The sequence below is a fragment of the Panicum virgatum genome, chromosome 1K (assembly GCF_016808335.1).
Source record: "Panicum virgatum strain AP13 chromosome 1K, P.virgatum_v5, whole genome shotgun sequence".
In the NCBI taxonomy this organism is placed as follows: domain Eukaryota; kingdom Viridiplantae; phylum Streptophyta; class Magnoliopsida; order Poales; family Poaceae; genus Panicum; species Panicum virgatum.
Window position 1 is genome coordinate 29,923,308 of NC_053136.1, and position 21,477 is coordinate 29,944,784.

A 21,477-nucleotide genomic window follows, 5' to 3' on the forward strand; every position below is an offset into this window, starting at 1 on the left:
TCAGGAAGGAGCGCAACCACACTATCTATCGGCAGGGCATCCGAGCACGCGCAACGACCGTATACCTTTGGTGATCGAGAGAGAGGCTCAAGTCTCGTGCTTCGCCACCCTACGACACAGGCCGCACCAGACAGTTTATTTGGGGAGTGATTGGTTGGGTGCACAATACTCTAACCAAGCTTGTGGAATGCAGGTAAGATACGTTTGGTTGCCTGACCATCTCGTTAGCCTGGCTTGTGGAATGCAAAAGTGGTCCTCTAGCCTGGCTTGCTGGAAACGCAGATGGGTTCCGTTTCCATGAATGCAGCCTGCACAAGCTTCACTGGCACAAATATTCTCAGTTCCGCTCACCTCCTCCATCGCTGCATCTCCTCACCGCCTGCCACATCCCCTCTGCCTCCACGCCCAACTCCGATGTAGGCGTCGACGCTGCTATCCTCGAGCAAGTGGACACCTAATCTGTCTGCCTCCGCCTGACCGCGAGCTCGTGTCCTTGCTTGAGCCTTGCCAGGCTGCCCTCTCCGATTCGTCTGCCTCTTCCTGCTGCCTGTTGGCGCCTCCTAAGATTGCTGCAGGCGTTGTGACTCATGATCTGTGATCTGGCAATATGCAGTATCGAGGGGTTGATCAAATTGCCTCGAAACGATTTGTAGTTGGGCTGCAAAAGAGGAACAACATTCGGAGAATCGAGATCGGATTGGAGCCATAGCCAAAAACAGTAGCCGCCCCTACTTGCTTTCTCCCTTTATTTTTTTTTCTTTGCTGAAATACGAGCTCTAGCTCCCAATCGAGCTTTGGCCTGCAATTCATGCTCACTGCAGTATCCAAATGCATCAATCTAAGTCTCGCAATCACCTTTCTCAACACGATGCGCCAGCAGCACTACTCACCTCCCACATTCGTGCTTTCCCCAACCTAAGAGCACAACAAGCACACCGGCAGCTGCTGTCTATGGTCACTCCCTGCACTCATGCATAACATCAGCATCGCTGTCACGGAACCTATCTGCGGAGCCTCCTCGCCGGTCGTCGCAGTTCAGTCATACCATTGGATTCGGAGAAGTGGAGTTACACTCACCTTGAGAAAGAAGAGGTGGCCATATCCTATGCTAAACGATCAACCAAACATAGACTTCATAAGCCAGGCTAAACTTAGTGTACTAACCAAACAAGGGGCTCCATACTGCCGCAGCCAGGCTTAGTCTGGCCATGGCTAACCAATCACACCCTTGATGTCTAGACCAGAGGTCATCGTCATCACACGGCTATTACTAGACCAACTTACAGGCAACAACGACGGACGGACAAGGGCTCCACTTGTAGGGGGGGAAAAAGAACATCTGCAATGCTGACCCCCATGCCCACAAAAAATCATGATAAATCTTGAAGGCACCCTAATTTGGGGTCGCCAAAAAGAAACTGACAAGGTTTTTAACCGGGCTGACAAAAGTTCCGGTACTCCTGGGCAAAGCTTTCAGTGTCACTGAGCCAATGACACTGCAGACAACTGTTTGGCGGCTTGAGATGCCTTCATGCAATCAACAGCCTCCCTGCGTAACAAAATACGCCAATTACTGAAAGTGCTTTAATCGCACATGATTCACCAGGGGATTCCAAGGGCAAACGCCTCAAGGTTACAAAGTAACAGATAAAAGCATAGTTAAGTAAGCTGATTCTTAATCTTTCAAATAAGTGACTACACAATCTGATGAAATCGATTCTAGCTATGGAAAGAATTATGGACACCAGAGAGAGCTTATATTTGCAAAATAAGTCTTCTGAGAAAGAAAGGGATGACTTTACCACAATGCTTTGTCAATCTCAACATTTGCTGGATCCAGTTTGAGACCATCGAGAAATGCATCACATGCCTTTTCATAGTCCTGAAGATATAAGGGTCACAGCATCAAAAAATAAATAAGGATTTGGCGGAGAAAATGAATTGGTAGAAGGAAAAGTATATATATTTCATCTTACCTTCAGTAACATTTGAGCAGCTCCTTGCAGGTAACAGGCTTTTGCCCAACCAGGGCGCTTCATCCTGCAAAGCTGAGCGTCCATCAAAGCCCTGTCTCCTTCACCCAACTTAAGCCAGCAAAGGCTCCTATTTGAGAGCAGGGTTGCATCATCTGGGAAGTGCCTTGCAGCCTACATAAAAATAACGAGAATTACTTGCCACCACCAACATATAACACTGCACTTTTCTTTTCTCAAACCTGCATGACATTTCATTAAAGTAGAAAGAGTATAGTTAACCACCCTAACACTGCACTTCTCTCGGGTAAAGTACACAATAAACAGGTAGGGCAGCTCATTTACTAGAGTGGTAAGCTAGAACTTAACTTAATTAGCCGAGCCAAATTAGGATACATGTCCATGCTACTCCATTCTCATATGATGGGTACATTTTCTCTTCTTTTTTGAAAGCTAAGTTACATTTTCTCTTGGTTCAGTGACCAAGGCAAACAAGTACAGATGACCACGCGTGGAAACAGGAGAGCTGAGAAGAAAGATGGTCTAGCAGTGAAGGTCGATGGGCTAACAGATACAAACGAGTCCATGAAGCTAATGATTGAGTTCCCACGTGTGGTATGGAGTAAATGCTAGACAGCGCTGCTTACCAAGGCTGCATCTCCCACAAGGTGTTGTTCAGTATATATGCCGATCATATGTGAAAACTTTTTTCTTTCTGAAATGTGCCCATCATATGAGAATGGAGGGAGTATATCATAACAGCCTTTTACAGATACTCCATCCAATCACAAACAAATGATGTTTTTGTGTTGTGTGAAGTCAATCGTTTCAAACTTCAATCACAAATTATTTTTTATGTGCTGAGTTTTGATATTTGAAAATGACACAGGTAGTATTTTTTAATAAGAAAATAATATTATACTTTTTATGTATGTTACAAACATATTATAGCAAAAAAATACTGGTCAACGTTATGTCCTGGAGACCATGTCAATGCTCAAAATTTCATTTATTTATGACTTGAGGGAGTATACTTTAAGATGCTTTAGTTATAATTGAAATTGTGTAGTAAATCTGTTGTGCGATATTCTAGAAAAGTTTTCTAACAATGATGAGATTGTCAAAAGTATTCCACAATGCAATCCTGTTACTAATGTAGAAAACTTAGTAGCATTGGCACTTAGTCACAACAGTGACCGCCTTCAATAGCAGCCCATGCCAGAATAGCATTATTAATTTCCCTACATAAAAATGTTAACTACCCAGAAACAAATTAAACAGAATGGAACTAACATAAAGGAGAGTGTTGGAGTATATTGAGCTCATGTGTATAGAGGCCCATCTAGAGGCACATGTGTAGGTACTATATATACCCACCCTTCTAGGGTTGGAGGAATACAAGCATTATTCTCTCTAACTTGGTACCAGAGCCGAGGTCCTGGGTTTGATCCCTCCCGGCCATGTAATTTCCGCTGCGCGATTTCCCCTGCGTCTCTCGTGTGCTGAGACCTGCTGCGGGCTACGCCGGGCACTAGAACCTGCTGCGGGCAACGCCGGGCTCGCACGCCGTAGGGGGAATGTTGGACTGAGGATAAAAGCCCCCACCCCTCCCACTATAACACTTGGGTTTTATGGTCGGGTTGGCTAGGTGGGGCGCTCTAACTATACATATGGCATATATATAGAAAGTAATATAGGGCCGTACAATATTGTAGGCCTGTATTGCTCACCATCACAATGCGCTCTCGGTGGCTAGCCAAACCGTTTGTCGACTGTTGAAATCTCTATGCTGCAAACTACTAGAGTCTTGTTCGAACAAAATGGGGCAGTGTTGTGGCTTGTCTTTCTTAAACTTAATACAAATCATACAACTGTAGATGATGCTACAGCAGATTAAGTGTAGGCTGAGAGAGATGATGCAATAATACCATAAAGAAGAGTTTTGCTGCAGTAACATAATCCTTTCTCTTGTATGCCTTGCTGCCTTCTAACTTCATATCAGCTGGTTCCATTCCGTACACGGGGTCATCCTGAAACAGCAAAATAAATCATTTGCCACAGAGGAATTGTGAGAAGATAAATAGTTACATTAATTAATTGATGACAGCAAGATTCTAGGGAAAGAAAATAAATATTTCTTATCCAAGCATTGTATAGGTTCACTTCAACCATTTTTATGATTGCATAATCAATTACTTATTTTACACACAACACTAAATAGTTAAGGACATGCATTGAAGACGTAATAATAGGAGGTGCTCTACTGCCATTGTTATCCAATGGTAACATAAACCAACAAAACGGAACTAAATTGACAATGATGTGTTGGGCCGTACCTCCAAAGATGGCATTGATTTCACGTAACTCATTATCCCATCAATGCTCCAATCATGTACATATGGAACACGTGAAGTTACTGGAAATAGAATTGCAACGTCTTTCCTTCTCCTTATTTGCAGCAATTTCAATTGGAAGGTTACCAAACTGTTAAGGGGAAACTAATATAAATTTTACAGTAGCATTTGCAGAAAGATAACAAAAATAACAGAAGTGCAACCTCTGTAAGCATGAACACAAGGTCTGTGATAATACATATAGAAACGTAGTACCGCAGTTCATAATTCATATAGGGGAGAACGGGAAAAAAAAAGAACACCTTCAATCAATACAGCTGAACTTTACAGTAATACAAATTAAATAGGATAGTTGTTCGAAAAAAATACATAGGATTCTGACCTGAATTTCACAAGTAGTGCCTTGAGCTCAAAGAACTAGAAAAGAACTCGCTAGTCATTGTACTAAAATCACCATCACAGTTACTCAAAACCCATATTTTCAAATCGTCTAGTCGAACCTAGTTGCCATGGGACTGATCAGACGACTAGTCGCGATTAGTCGTCGATCAGGCCGATTAGTCGAGCTTAGTCGGTCCTAGTCGTCTGCCTAGTCGTCCTATGTGTCTCAGGACCGATATGATATATGTACTACATATTACTTAATAAAAAGCAAGTACGAAGGCAACAATAATAGTCGATTTTTCACTTATTTGTGAGAGATGATTTGTGAACTGTCCAGAACTCTGTATTCCTGTCCCATAGTCCATATTCCTGTCTCTCAGCCTCTATATACCAAAAACCTAATGGGCCACCTTGCCAGCCCATCACCGGCCGAGGCCCACAACTCAAACAGCCCACAAAACAATATCAAGTCTGATCGTTTTCCAACCTGATCGTGTGACTAATCGTGACTAGTCGACGACTAGTCGGACGACTAGAAAACTAGTCGCCCAGACCTACTCGGTGTCCCTTATCGGGGTCACCGGACCGATAAGCCTGACTAATCGCGACTAATCGCGATTAGTCGGACGACTAGAAAACATGGCTCAAAACCAAACAAACTGAATATCGGGAGCTGAAGAGATCAGATTCAATCATCTAACTTTTTAAACATTTACTCTACCTTTCAGTATTCCTCCACATTATAGTTACTAATGGCTTGTTGCTTCATCAGTCCAGCCAAGGAACAAGAGACTATGATAGGAAGCAAAACTAAGCCCATCATGACACTTAAAACACAACTTTTCTCTGACAATGAGTAACTCTACAAAAATTCAGACCATATGAGTGATATAAAAAAATGATTACCTAGAATAATGTTAATTGTCTAATGTTCACAACTATATGTGGATAAAAATGGTAACATTATTTTGGGGAAAAACAATTATCATAACAAAAACTTGATCGTCGATGTCTATTTTAGTATTGCGATATATTTGCATAACACAATAAAAGAAAAATTCATATAATTTCCATATCACAGATACGAATAGCAGTGATGATATTCTTAGTCAACTGCAAGCAATTTACAACACTTTACAGGAATGACCCTTTTTCGCCTTGTGTTAGAAGTTTACTCAAGATAACAGAATAAAATTTGGTAAGATGGCACAAAACTTAGGCATAAGCTATCAAGCTATTAAATATAAAACCGAAAATTCAATCTCTCAACAAACTCACATTTATAGACCTACCAAGAAATATTGCCTTTACAAAATCACAGCTCACATTAATTATAACCAATCTAAGATTTTACTACGTGGATAATCTGTTTAGTTATGATGGAAAGATCTAAACACAAGAGCAAAAATCTTAATCTAAGCCAAAAATAGGGTGTCAGCATGACATTGATATCATCTCACACGGATCCATATGATAAGTAGATGAATAAAGAGAACTGCACGCATGCATGCACTTTGTTCAAACAACAGGCCAATGTCCACAAGGTATTTGCACTTATAATTAGTTGTGCATTTAGGAAGAAAAAAAAAGTCATGGTCACTAAGGACAATTTGGAACCATTCATGGCATTCCCAGATTGACTTTGAGAAGGAAACAAAAACCTAGATCACTAAGTTCTGCTTATTAGCCTTTGCAAAAATTCACAGTTTTGCAAAGGTTATTTAACATTTTCTTGTGTCTGAAAAGTCTCTCCATGTTTGGTGAAAAAAAAAGCATGTGGCAGCGAAGCGAAAAGTAAGAACTCACATCATCACGAAAATTAGGATCTGCACCAGCCTCCAGTAAGCACTTGTAGAAGTCAGTCAAGCCTTTTTTGACAGCAAATAATAAGGGGGTTATAGTCCCAACACCCTTCACATCAGCTCCAGCCTAACACAAATAATGTTGTGTTAACCCTCTATGTAAGCATATAAGAATTTGTATTCCTTTCCCTCTTATGTGCTATTTAAGAAATGAAAAGTTCTTTTTATTATTCGAGATTACAGGTTCAGAAGAGAAATCACTGACTTATCCAAAGGAAGATAACTCTTTTTTTTTCCTCAAACACGCAGGAGAGCTGAGCATCTTTGTATTAAGAGAGGAAAAAAAAGTCCAAATACAACCCCATCACCTTACCTTGGACTAGAGTAAGGGATGTGCCTGAAACAATAACCGGACTATTACAAACAAATGATAAAAAGGGACCTGACCAACACTAGACCTCTACTAATTAGCAACTATAGCACTCCCTTGGCTCAGGGCAGTAAGCCCTTTGGCGCCAGAGATTTGCCATAGGTGAAAATGGATAGCTTTGCAGACATGCCACTCCTTTGTGGATTACTCTTTTAGCACTATGTGTAGTTTTCAAGTTTGCTTTGTTATACCACTTCAAAAACTCGACACATGTCAAGCTGGCAGCAAGTGTGTTGGCCAGATCTGGTGCGCACACTACCAAAAGGGCCTAAAGCATAATGGTAGACGAAACAAAACATTAATCCATGGGGAGTGGGGAGAATATTGGATATGTGCCCCAAAGGCGAATTATCTTGACTCTCTGGTCACCAATATTGAAAATCAATGGTTGAGGAGACAACTGAGTCCACTAAGGTAGGAAGATGCACAAGTTTAACAAGGGTATGTGGTTAGTTTGTATTTTTAATTCATTCATGTGCAAAGAGCTCAAATCTCAAATAAAAAAATGAGGGGATAGTTACTGATCTTATCAAGAGTTCAAAGAAAAACAATGTCTTTGAGATGAATACCTTAACCAGAAGCTTCACACATTCCAGTGAGCCAGCAGTGAGAGCGGCCATAAGAGGTGTGTATACACTGTTTGTAACCTTGTTACACTAACAAGAAAGACTGGAAAAATCAGTGCCATACATGATTAAAGATAGCAGAAATATTTGGTCTTTGAAACAGGTTTTTTTTTATGTTTTTGCAATCAGATTTTGAAAGAGGAATACCGTGTTAACCAACCTTAATGAAAAAAGTGGACAAAAGAAAGTAGTCCGTTCCCCCAGACAAAAAAAACTTGTAATCAATAATGTGGACCTTGTTATTATATGGGATAGACAAGCTAGTGACATACATCTGCATGGTTGTCCAACAAAACCTTCATAGCATTATACTGCTTACAGGCAGCAGCCATATGCAGGGGTGTCGATCCAGTACCCAAAAATGAATGAATATCAGCTCCTTTTGAGAGCAAGGCTTTTACTATTTCACAATTTCCTAAATCAGAAATATAGAATACAGCAGGTTATTAGTTAATAATTACACAAGTATAAAAATACAGAGCATTCCACAGGCTATCTGTAATACAGAATATCAATAAGTTATTTGCTGTTGTCTCTCTTTCCTATATCTAAACATTAAGATAATGCTCCCTCCATCCACCCAATGCAAGACATATATTCATTCATAAATGTAAACTTCATAATATTGACTAACAACAGTTAAAATTACGTGTTTGTTTAGTTTACAAAAGTTGCATGATAAATTCATACTCAATTTTTTAAAGATGATATTGATTTTATAGCAATAGATAATACATTAATTGTAAGGGAAGTTAATGGTCAAAAATGTACTTGTAAAGTGTTTCAAAAAATGTACTTGTGAAGACTTTATGCCTTACAATGATGGATAGACCTAGTGCGTAGTATACCTCCCAAGGTTAAGACTTTCACCTTAATATGTTTTTCATGTTCAACATCAGATCTGAAGTTTATTCAGTTACTCTAGGAACTAACTTGTCAAATAATTATGCTTCAACATCTGGACAAGTAAATAGTTGGGTTTTGTACACACTTGACTGATGTCGGTACAGATCACATTTTGTTAGATGAAGGGTACAAATGCATAATGCACATATCTTGATCATGACAGTTTTTTTAGACTTAAAGGTAGCAATTAAATAGCTCATTGATAGGAGAAATCCCTCCTACTCGAATGACATTATTATAGCTTCGCACAAACATAGCCAATAAAGATACAGCCCATTTCCCTTTTTATTACCTACAACCTACATGCCATAATCTGGTTCAAATTTCATTACATCACTCTAAACAAATAAATAAAGAGCTTTAAGACATAGTGTCAGGCGGCACACGTAGGAAAGAGATAAGTATACATAGGGAGAGACCTCCTGCAGCTGCTAAATGGAGAGGGGTGGACCCATTTGCATCAGGCTTATCCGGATTAGCACCATGATCCAGAAGATATTGTACGGTGTCCACAGTGTCACCACGAATGGCATAGACCAGAGGTGTCTCTCCTACAAGGAAACATCAAGAGTAGAAGTATACTGCATAAGAAACTCATCATAAAAAAACAATAGAAATTAGGAATATTCCAAAATGAAATTCATACCAGAAACAAAAGCTATCTAAACATGCATCTGTGGCCAAAAATATACATAGAAAATTTTATATACAGTAGGATATATTAAAGTTCAGAAAGGATGTGACTTTTATGTGGCAGGTACCATACATGAACATATCTTGGCACATGGCACTGACACTTCACATAGAAAACAGACAGGTAGCACCCAAAGGCCATGACAAAACATTAACAAGAACTGGGAAAACTAGTCTAACAGTAGTACAGTACCTATGTGCACCTAATCAAATAAATGTCATATTGTTCAACTTCAGTATGTGCATGTCAGTGTGAATTGCCAAAAAGTTAGATGCTTTAATAAGATTAAAGACAATCAGATATTAGTATACAATTAAAATGTCTGATGCAATGAAATCCAGAAGTTTCTGCAGAAACTAAGGCCAGGTACTTGTACGGTACAGGTGCACGTATAAGGAGAAAAAGTTAAAGTCATTCTTTGTAGAAATCAAATTGATGCATGGAAAGAAAAACAAGCTGGCAGAATTTTCGGGGGTAAAAGTGTACTGCAGCTAGCATATAAATAAACTTTCTACTTATGCAACTGTTCCAACAGTATATGCTGCCTACCTCTGGAACAAATGGACTTCTAAAATTAACCCAAACAAGGTAATTGATATATATCCGGGTCCATTGCCAAGTTTAAGCCTTGGATTTCTCAAAACAAGTTATATCCAGAGGGTAAACATATGTGTCGTTTTGGCATGAATAATTAGCTCAAGTTCCCTTCCCAATAGTAAACTTAGAAACTAGAAGAGTTACATGATCTTAGTTCACACCTAAAGTTCTTAACATCCTTAAAGGTTAATCTACAAAACATTTTTCTGCGTAGTTGTAGAGCGTGCCAAACCAGAACATGGAATAGGGAAACCACATTGATAGAAGCAATCTTTCACATTATCATGCATCCGCATCATGTAAACCAGGTGAAACTCAACCCAATCAGATATCCAGCTTCAAGCTCATGGATTGAAATAAAGTAGATGAACAGATCCACTTCATGCTCCAAACAAGCAGCCGACGAATCCATCACATCACATATTCACAATAGACACATGCAGATGAATGAAACCAACTACCACTGAAAGTGCACCAATCGCAAGCCAAAAAAAAAAACTCTGGTCTAGAGAGGTGACCATATGTATCTACAACGATTAGGTGGAGAAGGGGAAAGGAAAACCACCTGACTCATCAGCGGCGTTGACGTCTTGATGGAGCTCCTCGACCAGGTACGCGCACAGCGCCGTCCTCCCGGGGAAGGCAGCGATGTGCAGCGCCCCGGCACCACGGTCTTTCACGGCGGCCACCGTCTGCCCGAGGCGGCCCTTCCCAGCGTCCAGCACGCTAGCTATCCCTGCCGATGGGCGATACGGATCAACAAAATTGGGAACCCCCAATTCCCAAAATTAAAAAAATCAGCGCGTGATCGAGCACCAGCGACGGCGCGCGCACGTACTCTTGAAGCGCTGGAGGTCGCCGTCGGCCGCCGCCTGGAGGAGCCTCCGCTTCGGCGCGCCGGGACCTGAGGCAGGCGGAGGGGAGATGGGTCGGGGTTACGGCTAGGGTTAGCCCACGTGAACGTAGCTAGCTAGGATTTGAGGGTCGCTTACCGCAGGTGAGAGGCGGCGCCATGGCTGGTGGCCGTGGCGGTGGCGATTGGTAGGGTTTTGGAGTGGGAGAGAGGGAATAGGGGAGGAGGGACGTGCAGGTGCGAGAAAGGAGGAAGAAACGGGTTGCGAGTTGCGATTGCGAGTTGCGACTCGCGACGGCCGGACGGCGGGTCAATCGGGGGGTGGGGGGGAAATGCTAAGCGCACAAGGCACGATCACACGAAGCGAGGCACATGGATTATAATTAATCCTATTAAATAAAACAGGTTAATTCCGTGATTTACTCATGTGTTGTTGAAGTGTGAGAACAGAATGAAAAACATTTAATGGAACGCTGCAAATGGATACGGTAGAATCCAAGTGCAAAACAGAGCGGAGAAAAATTATAAGAACGGTTCTCATCATCGAGTAGACAAAAAATTACAGTATGGTCATGGGTCCATACCATTACAGTTTTGTACTATATACTGTACAAAAAAAATTGGGCCACTGAAAAACTTAAATTTTCACCAAAAATAAGTTAGATGTGATCCCTATGATCACTAGTGGAAAATGATGCATCGGTGACAAACGATTTTCATCACTGTAGGGCCAAAATCTGTCATAAAGAAAATTTGGTGACGAATTAATGACGAAATTTGATACAACATGAAAGCCGTGTCAAGTTTGTTCCACAGTGAAGGAACGCGAAAAACGTCACGAAACTGGTTTTTCTGGTGACAAAGGAACTTACGTCACCTAACTGTTTTTGCTTTGGCGACGAACCGCAAGAACGTCAACGGACATCCGGATCCACGTGTCCCCGTCAACGCCGTCAGGTGCCGTGCCGGCAGCCCGTTTCGGCAACGGACAGACACGAGGCGGGCTAGCAAAATGACACGTGTCCAGCTGTTAGGAGCCTCCTGGTTCGGCCACGTGTCGCTTTCTTGCTTGTCCACTTTTCACTTGAGGGTTCGGCCACCTGTCCCCTCTAGATTTGTGACACCTGTCCCGTGTGACGAACTTGTCTCTTTTTATCATAGATGTGGTCTGTTCAATGACAAAGCTAAAAACGTCAAGCGGAATAACATCATGTATGCTACTATTTCTACTAGTAGATATAACAACTAAAAGTAACATAGTCGCACAGATAATCTTTTCTTTTTAAACAACCGGCATATATAAGCTCTTCCGCGCATATGATTACAGAGAATACAACAAGAAATAAAGAAAGGATCCGGCTAACGTACAGCCGGCCGTACGTCCGCCCTTAATTTGGAAAGTAATCAATACTAGTGGCGCACTTTTCTATTCTAGCATATTTGTTTTTTACATTTTTTTGCCCTGCGGCGGTTGCATCGTTTCTCTGACGCCATCAAAAGCCCAGACATAATACATCATGCAATTCACTAGCATTTCAGCACATCATCAGATATGTGGTTTAGGAAAATAATAAGCATCATAGAAAAAAAATACTAGGCAACATACAAATTGTCAAGCATTCAATATGGCTCACCATCAGCTTCTCATGGAAATAAAAAGAACTATAAATGTCAAGCAACATCATGCATCTTACAACACAATTTTCAGACCTACAAACCCTATTGATTTGCCTACAGTTTTCACTGCTAGAAAGCATGACTATCAAGAAACCAGAAAAATAGTATGGGCAAAATTTGTTCAGAAATTGCTTAGGATTCATCATACAATACATGACCCAGAACTGCAAGATCAGGGACCTATGAGTTTAGTTTCCTAGTTTCAGCATATGGACTGCATGATCGGAGGCAAGCAATTTTTCAGTTGTCTCCTGCCCTAACTATTTGGACTGTATAATCTCAAGATGACTACATGTTGAAAGGATTCTATGATAAAGATCCTAGCAATGACTTCCTCAAACATGCAACCCTACTTATTTACAACATTTCATCCCATGCATCTTAGAAAACTGCACATGTGAAACAAAATAGTCCGAAAGATGAATGAACACATCATATTTCTTCCAATCACATAGTGTAGTATTTTTATTCATGGACTGCAAAAATACAACAGGGAAAGAATAATCAGAGAGCTTGTCGAGCATAATTGGAGAAAAGAAGTTGTATCAGGCAAGAGAACAGCTCAAGTGGTGTATGTATAGAAAACTGAAAAGCAACCCCACAATGAATGAACAACATTTTGCTGAACCTTATATTTTGGTGGTACTTCGCTTGTACAATACATTAAGCATTTTTGCTAGAAGTTGTAGGCATATCGTAATGAACTCAGAAGCAATTTAAAACATATGAGCAGGCAAAAATAATCAAAACCCACCCAACCTAATTCCTAGACTTTCATATGCTAGTAATCTAAACCAACAAGATACAATAGGCAATTTTTTAGAACCTCTTAAGCAAAGTTCTAAATAATTATGAGCAAATTAGAACATAGATGAAAGCATATTCAAAAGACCAGAAGGCATGAATTATCTGCATCATCGGTTTGTGTGAGCCTAGTCTAAGACCAAGAACAAAATAGGTAGTAAATCAGTAGAAAAAGGGATGGCAGATCATTAGAATAAAAATTGATAACTCAGAACATAAAAGGCATAATTTGATAATCTTAAAAATGCTTGTAATTTCTATTTTGTGTACCTAATTTATGATTCATTTTCAGTGTTGTAGTCCTTACATTTTACTAAAAACGAGATCCATTTGTCTATAGTTTGAAGTCATATTTCCATGCAGATATAAACTGCCTATATTAGACTGAGAAAAATACACAACCAACTTAAAATGTGTATTAGTTTTGCCAAATCTGAGTACCTCTCTGACACAAAAAAAATCAAGTATTCAAACTCAAAAGAGCATAGATTACTTGGTTGCATCATTGGTTTGTGTGAGCATGCTCCAAAACCAAGCGCTAAGCATGAACTAAATCAGTAGGAAGAAATGCCAGATTATAAGACCACAAAAATTGCAACCTAAGAACACGAAGTGTATAATTTGGCAATCTTGAAACGCTTACATTTTCTAAATGGTGTATCCCGTCTTAATACATACAAACAAAGTAAGATCTATTTATCTATATTTTGAAGTCATATTTCAGTGTAGATATAAATTATCTATATCATATTGAAAAAACAGACATAAACAAACTCAACTAAAATGCTTATGAGTTCTACTAAAACTGCATTCCTCTTTGACAAAAAAAAATAGTCACATGTTATTGCCTTATTCCTGTCCATATTATTATTGCAGATCAGTAGTTAGAGGATCCAGTAGAAAAGTGAAAGACACATTAATAGAATGAATGCGAAACGAAAATGAAGAAAAAAAATACAGAACAAGTGAAATTTAATACCTATCCAATATACAACTAAGTACTGCTAGCACATGTCACACTCTAAAATGAACTATGCAAAGTTTAACAGAAAAACCACAATGACAGATTAAGGAAGCATAGATACAGGGTCTCAAAAATCACCACTGTTTAGCAAAAATTAGAACACACATAAAGGCAAACTACAGCATAACAAAGGCAAATTAGAAAACATATACGAGAGTGGAAACAAGATCCATGCACTAACCGAGGTTTGTACACACAAAAATCCACTGTATTTTCCCATGGTTGGACGACGTGGGCAGAAACTCAATACATGATCCGCACAGCTTTAATCCCCCTCTCCTCCTCCTCTCCTGCTGGATAGCTGCAATATAGTTAGAATAAAAATGATTTGATTACTTGTAGTACAGCGAAAAAAACAGTGATGCATAAAGAGATAATTGCCTAAGGACTTGCATTATTCTACCTTGTTACGAACACATTATTGCTTGGATGAAATCAGAAGAATTGCCTAGATAAATCAGAACATTTTGTTCCGCATCAATTACTCGCATTCACATAGCAATCCAACGAGCATCATGGTCCTTTCGTGAAAAAATAGATCGAATGATTGGGGACCTGGATCCCGTCGAACGCCGTGGTGGACAGTTCGCGGCCCTGGCCTCCCTGGTGCCATCCCCGAGCGCGGGGTCCTCAGGAGGGAGCATGGCCGCGAGCGTGCCGAGCGGGAGCACCACCTGCTCCGTCGGGATCTGCAGCGCCCACGCCCTAGCACCATCCCCGAGTGCGGGGGTCCTTGGGAGGGAGCATGGCCGCGAGGGTGCCGAGCACGAGCGCCACCTGCTCCACCAGGATCCACAGTGCCCACGCCGCGGTGCCATCCCTGAGCGCGGGATCCTCGGGATGGAGCATGCCCACGAGCGTGCCGAGTGCGAGCTCCACCTGCTCCGCCGGGATTTGCAGCGCGCCCACGCCCGCCGGGGGCCGTGACGGCGAGCTTCTCCCTGAGCAGGGTGAGGGTCTACACCAGCATGCCCTTAGGGAAGATGAGCTTAGAGATCAGCATGAGGTTGTGCTCGAACGCCTCCCGCCATGGGCGGAGCAGCACCGCGGGGCGCTGACGGGATGCGGCGGCGGCGTCGCTGGGGCAGGGGACGGGGACGGAAGTGCGTCCGTCGGCAGGATCAGGGAGGAGTCTCTCACGAGAGGGGGATGGGGAAGCGTGGGTGGGTTGGGGTTGGGCGGAGGTCAACGGACGCTAGGATTCAATCCAATTAAAAATGATGCTAGGCGGACTGTAGATATAACCGGCCGTTCCGATCAACAAAAATACGGCAGGTTGTAAGAAAGTCATTACCATAAAGAAATCTCCTAGACAAAATTGTCCTGTTTTCCAAGAAAAAATTAGTTATCCATACAATCGGTGGGACGGCGGGTCAATCGGGGGTGGGGGATATAAATGCTAAGCGCACAACACACGACACAAGGATTATAATTAAGCCTAGTATTAAATAATAAAGCTGATTAATTCTGTGATTTTATGTTAAAAGTAGAATTGAGAGAGCAAGAGAACCGAGGGAATGAACAAGGAGCAGGTTAACACGCGACTGGTCGCGCTAAACAACTGGTCGCACGACTGCTACAATTAGTCTTGCACTGCCAGTTGCTAGTCTGGACGCATGCAATGATCATGAGAGGATGTCGCTTTCACAAGTGACATGAGTACTAGAAAGAATATATTTCTTTAAATCACCATTACTCTCCCATGTCTGTTTTAAAATCCGTTTGCACTATTGCATTTTTTTAGAATTAAATCTATGAAGCAAGATTCATATTTGATATGTTTTGAAGTTGTTTTACGAGCCAGTCAAATTATATTGATCGCAAGTAGTAACTTATATGCAACTATGCAACAACTTATCTATAAAACTCGTGTACAAATTGATAGATGATTTTTATTGATCCAACTTAACAACATTCATAGATGCAATGTTTCAAACTTATACTATATAGCAACTTATGTTGTATCTCTATTTTTTATAGTGACAACTTTATTTAGACAAATGTATCAACTTGTAAAGATTGGGTAATAAATATCTATAGACAATATCTTATAGTATATCTATTAACAACTTATATAGAGATAATATGGTAACTTATATAGATACTTCATAGAGCTAAACATGGATGATAAAATTAATTTTTATAGCAATTTATCTATATAATTTTTTGTCTGGTACACATATAAGTTGCTACACACTTAACACATAACTAACTAACTACTACACATTCAATATAAGTTGCCACTTTGTAAAAAATATTTCAAAACATATGCATCATGGATCTATTTTTGTGGATCTTATTGAGAAGAATACAATGGTGCAAGCGGATTTGAAATCGGACTAACCTAACGAAAGTTATCACATTTTTTTTAGCTCAAACAATACATAAATAGGTAGGCTGCGACAGCCAGCTTCTCTTTGGCAGGCTGCGTGGGGTCGCGCGCTCCACGCCAGAATGACAGGTCGTCCGATAGATTTTTCCAATGAACAATTCTCATTGATGTGATTGATTATATATAGATTTTTCCAATGAACAATTCTTATTGATAGATTTTTCCAATAAACATGTGTTCTGGGTGGCTACCTGCGGCGCGCAGCAGCACGGTGGCGCATGTGCTGGTGCTGAAGAAAGCCATGGTGGCCGCCCTTGGCGCCGCGTTCTTGGCCGCCGCGGAGGCCCTCAAGCTCGGCGACAAGGTCGGCACCATAAACGACCACTCAACGTTGCTGCCGAGGAGGTAGTTCCTGGTGCTCCCTCGAGCACGCACGGGCACACGGCGACTGCCTGATCACGGCCCGGCCCGCCGCCAGCTCCTCCGATTCTTGTTCTCCCTCATCGGACTTTGCTCTAGCTCTTGTTCTTGACTTATGTTTCTGGTTCTGTTCTTCATGGAGGGAAGCCTACTCTCTGATCTCTCTCATGGATGAAATGATTGGTCAGTTGCATCTCTGCTTTGAGGTATGCTGGTGAAAAAAAATTGCATGGATTCGTGATTGCTATAGATTCATGAATTCACTTTTTACTGATTCATGTTTATTTCAGTTGAACAACTGGAACATGAAAATTTTATTTTTATTTCACTGGATATTGCTTTTCTTGAACAAAATGTGTATTCATAGGTTCTTCAATTTGTACATGAAAATTAGAACACATCAATATTTACTTTTGATTTCGTTGGTACCATGGTGTATATTACTAAAAGAATTTATTAATTTATATCATGAGCAAGACCTATGTTTATGTGTTCTTCATATGGTGTACCACGGTGTACAAGAGAGTACTACACTGTGCTATATGGGATCAAGTATATATTTAGACTATGTTTGGTACGTCACTAAAGAACAGTAGTACAGTTGCGTAACCCCCGTGGTACTTCAATTTGATGAATATTATTAGCGTGGTCCTGATTCAATTTTAGATTTGATATTGCTTTTTAAAAGTAAGATATGTGTTCATGGATTCTTCATGCGCTATACCATGGTGTATATCAAAAAATGGTATCTTGATGTACATTCAAATAAATGTGTTATCAGTCAAATTAAAAAATTAGAAGATGGTGGTGTGCAATGGTAGCTTTTTAAAATTTGAAATGAGTGGCTCACGGGTTGAAAATGGACTAGCATGGTGATTCAGCTTTATGTTACACGGGTGGGTGAAAAAGTAACTTTATGTCACCAGTGATTCAGTTTTATGTCACCTCGGGTTGGTGAAAAAGCAACTTTATGTCATCATCAATCTGAACCTTACCATGCAGGCAGGTGGTATATGGTAAAAAAAATATTCAAATACATCTCTTATACATTCACATGGGATATGTGATCGCACCGTTGGTCACAAGATGGAGGGCCATGATAAGTTCCATCACAGCTGCAGGGTGTACAGATCATTTTTCGTTCTTCGTTTTCTCCCTTTCTGCTCCTCGAGTAAAAAAAATGAATGAACAAAAAAATAAAAGAAAAAACACCAATAATATTGCATCCTTCATGAGCCATGAGCTATGCGATTTGGACCGGTTGGGTGCTGATTTGGGTTGACCAGTGCTTGAGCAACACGCGTGATCCCACCCGCGCACGACCCCTATTATTAGAGGCTAGGATTAGCCTTATTGATGCTCTACGAAAAAGATATCAGAGGCACATAACACAGATCTATGGACTTAGGGTGGCAGTATCATCAAGAGAAAAAGAGCTTGAAAAAGATAATAACATTATAAATGCATAACCACTCACCACAAACATAGCATCATAACGAAGCTACTACCAACTCTTAAGTTGCAAGAAGGCCAGATCATACCAACAAACAAGCATATAACAATTCAGATCATACCAACACCGGAAAATCCAGAAGACCTGGGACAACATAATCCTACTGCTATCTGTTTCACCAACGCTCGAATTCTGAATCACCAAAAAGAACTTCCCAGACTCGAAACTTCTTTTCAGCACAGAACTCACAGCTCTCTCTCACCTGGGTACTCCAGTCAGTGGTTCAATGCCCACGTTGATGCAGGCAACACTCCTGAGCTTGGTCCTGTAAGCGTCAATCCAAGCCTCAAGAACTTCGGCATCTTCTTCTGTGGTGCTCCAAAAAGAATCAACTATTTGGTTAGGTCTTTTCTCCCTGCACTGCCCCTTCCGTCAGCACAGCATTCTCACATCCGGCTAAACCAGCCCCTGAAAAATGCATAGCATTTCTTAGTCACCATAAGCTCAAATAAAAATGTTGTACTACTCCACTACGGGTACGCAAAAAAAGAACAGTGGCCGAAGCTCTGACAGACCATACTTGGGTTTCTGACATAAGGGCTGCTTTAAGTTGGCATGGCCTCATGGAATACCTCGTGCTTTGGGACACGCTTTCAGAGTTTCATCTCATCAAAGTTTGAAAGCTCAGGTATTTTTTCTTCAAGATCAGCCTACAGAGCCTTCTGCTTTGTCGGAGCCGTGCAGTTTGATCCTTGGAAAAGATTTTGAAAGGCTTGTTGTCATACCCTGAAATTTTTGAATTTCAGGATGTGATTAAAATTAAAAATAACAATTTTCTCAAAATTTTAAAATTTTCTCAACATTTATTTTTCTTCACAGAGAATTTAGTGTAAAAGAAAATAAATATTGGTTGTTTTTCAAATTAAATGATGTTGTTCTTCTGGTGATGCATTCATGTCACATGCATAGTGTTGTTGAGTGTGAAAACCTTTCCAAACGTATTCTATCATCAAAAATTCTTCCCGGGAATTTTCCGGATTTTTCTGGATTCTTTTCCTATTTTCCCTAGAGCAAACTCTAATTTTTAGAGGCTCTTCCTAATCTTCTCATGAGCTCCAAATATTTTATTTGAGTTCGTTAGGTCCCAATATATTTCTAGGATTTTTCATAGAATTTTCGGGCCATTTGGAATATTTTTCGGACTTTAAATATGAATTCTAGATTTTTCTAGAATTATTTTAATTTCGAAAATAATTAATTCCGAAATTTTAAATGGGCTAAGTCTATTAAAAGTGCATAAATCCCTAATGGACCTCAAGGGCCCATTCATGTGTTCCCTAATGGGCTAAAGGCACGTAAAGCCCATTAGCATGGGAGGGAGGTTTAGTACCACATTGCTAGTTGATGTGGGATGGCGAGACTTTTCTCTCTATATATTAAACCAACCTCTCATGGCAACTCCACACAAAAATATAGACTACCCGTAGGGAGGCTCATTGTTTGGGAATCCCTAAAATAATCTTTTCCCCAGAATCCCACCATCCTCCGCATCCGTGCATCTCCGGTGAAATCCGACGCCACTCCAGTGCTCAGCTCGTTGTCCTCTTCGTCGTGGTGTCTTCCTTCTCGTGAGTCGTCGCCATTTCGCCGTTGACCCCATGCCTTCTTCCTCGACTCCGACGATTTCCTTCTTCTCCGGTGAGCAACTTCCTCCGTCTTTTCTTCCCTCTCTCTCGCTCTGCTCCGCTCGGGCTTGTTCGCCGTCGCCGCCATCCGCCATGCGCCGCCGCGAGCTCCGCTCCGCCCGCTCTAGCTCTGCGTCGCCGCCAGCCCACCCCAATCCACTCCCGCCGTCTGATTTAGATCCAGCGGCCCAGATCTAATATGACCCGAGTCAACTAAACCAAATACCGTTCAACCGTGGTCATTTTTGCAAATAAACCCCTCCGTTTTTCCAAAATCAACCCTCCGTCCATCGCAGTTCAAAACTATTTCTGTTTTAGTCCAAATCTTTACGGAAAACACCCTGAGCTTTTCCAAAATAGAACCCACCATCCTTAGTGCGTTGTTTTGCAAGCTAGCCCCTGTATCTTAGATTAAATCTCGTTTTAGTCCCTAGTTTCTTTAGAGCTAGCCCCTGAAAGTTTAAATCTATTGCAAACAAGTCCCTAGAATCTTGTTTTAGCCATATCTTTCACGTTTCAACTCCGTTTTCAGCGATTCTTGCGCTCACGTGATCCTTGTGACGTGTGCAATAGCTTTGTAACTTTTTATCCTCTGTGAGCACACTTTGTTGTGTCTTACAAATCTTTTCTGTTAGCTCTTAACTCAATAGTTAATCGCGACTAGATCCCTGAAGCATCGTTTATCCCATAGAATCGCCGTTTTAGTTCCGTTTTCCGCGTTTCTTGCGCTCTCATAACCTTAGCTGCGAGCTCTATCCTTTAGTATGTTCTTTTAAAGCCTTTCTTTTGTTCTGGTGTATTGTTCTTAGATGTATCTTCCTGTTTGCTTTGTATGTTTGCCCGATGATTGTTTCGAGTAGAAGAATCGCTGTTCGAAGATTGAAGATCAAGAATTCCAAGTGAGCAAAAGCTGAAGAGCAGTAAGAGTAGCTTTTCGTTGGAGAAAGGCAAGTGACCCTAACCATTTTTCTATCTATGCTTTATTTACAAGAGTACTATGATTTAATTGGAACATGGAGAACCACCCAAGAAAACCGTACAACCACAATACTAATGGGCTCTGGTCTTGGCTGAGTAATTAGATGAACTATATGTTGTGTTGGGGTTGTTCCGCTTGGTGGTTATGAGTTTGTGTTGTGGAGCGGGTGAAGGAAGCTGCGTCTTCTGAGGGACCGCACGGCAGGGACCAACACATACATATAGGAATTCTTTGTAAAGGCCTCGTAGCGTCCCTATGCAATCACACCTCGGAAGTGTGGTATTGTGCCTGATCAGCACATATGCGTGGTTGGGTTCAAAGTTCTTCGGAACATTTACGCGAATTGTGGTGAAAGTGTACAACCTCTGCAGAGTTAAAACTAATCGGTTAGCCGTGCTCACGGTCAAGAGCGGCTTGGACCCTCACATGATTAATAAACTTAAAGATGGATTTAAATCATATTCTGGTTATTTCTTGTGGCCTT

The 21,477-nt window shown here is 41.0% G+C and overlaps 1 pseudogene; it reads right to left on the reverse strand.

Moving 5' to 3' along the window:
• Window positions 1-1,345: 1,345 nt before the first annotated feature.
• Window positions 1,346-10,780, reverse strand: LOC120654366 (annotated as a pseudogene).
• Window positions 10,781-21,477: the final 10,697 nt, after the last annotated feature.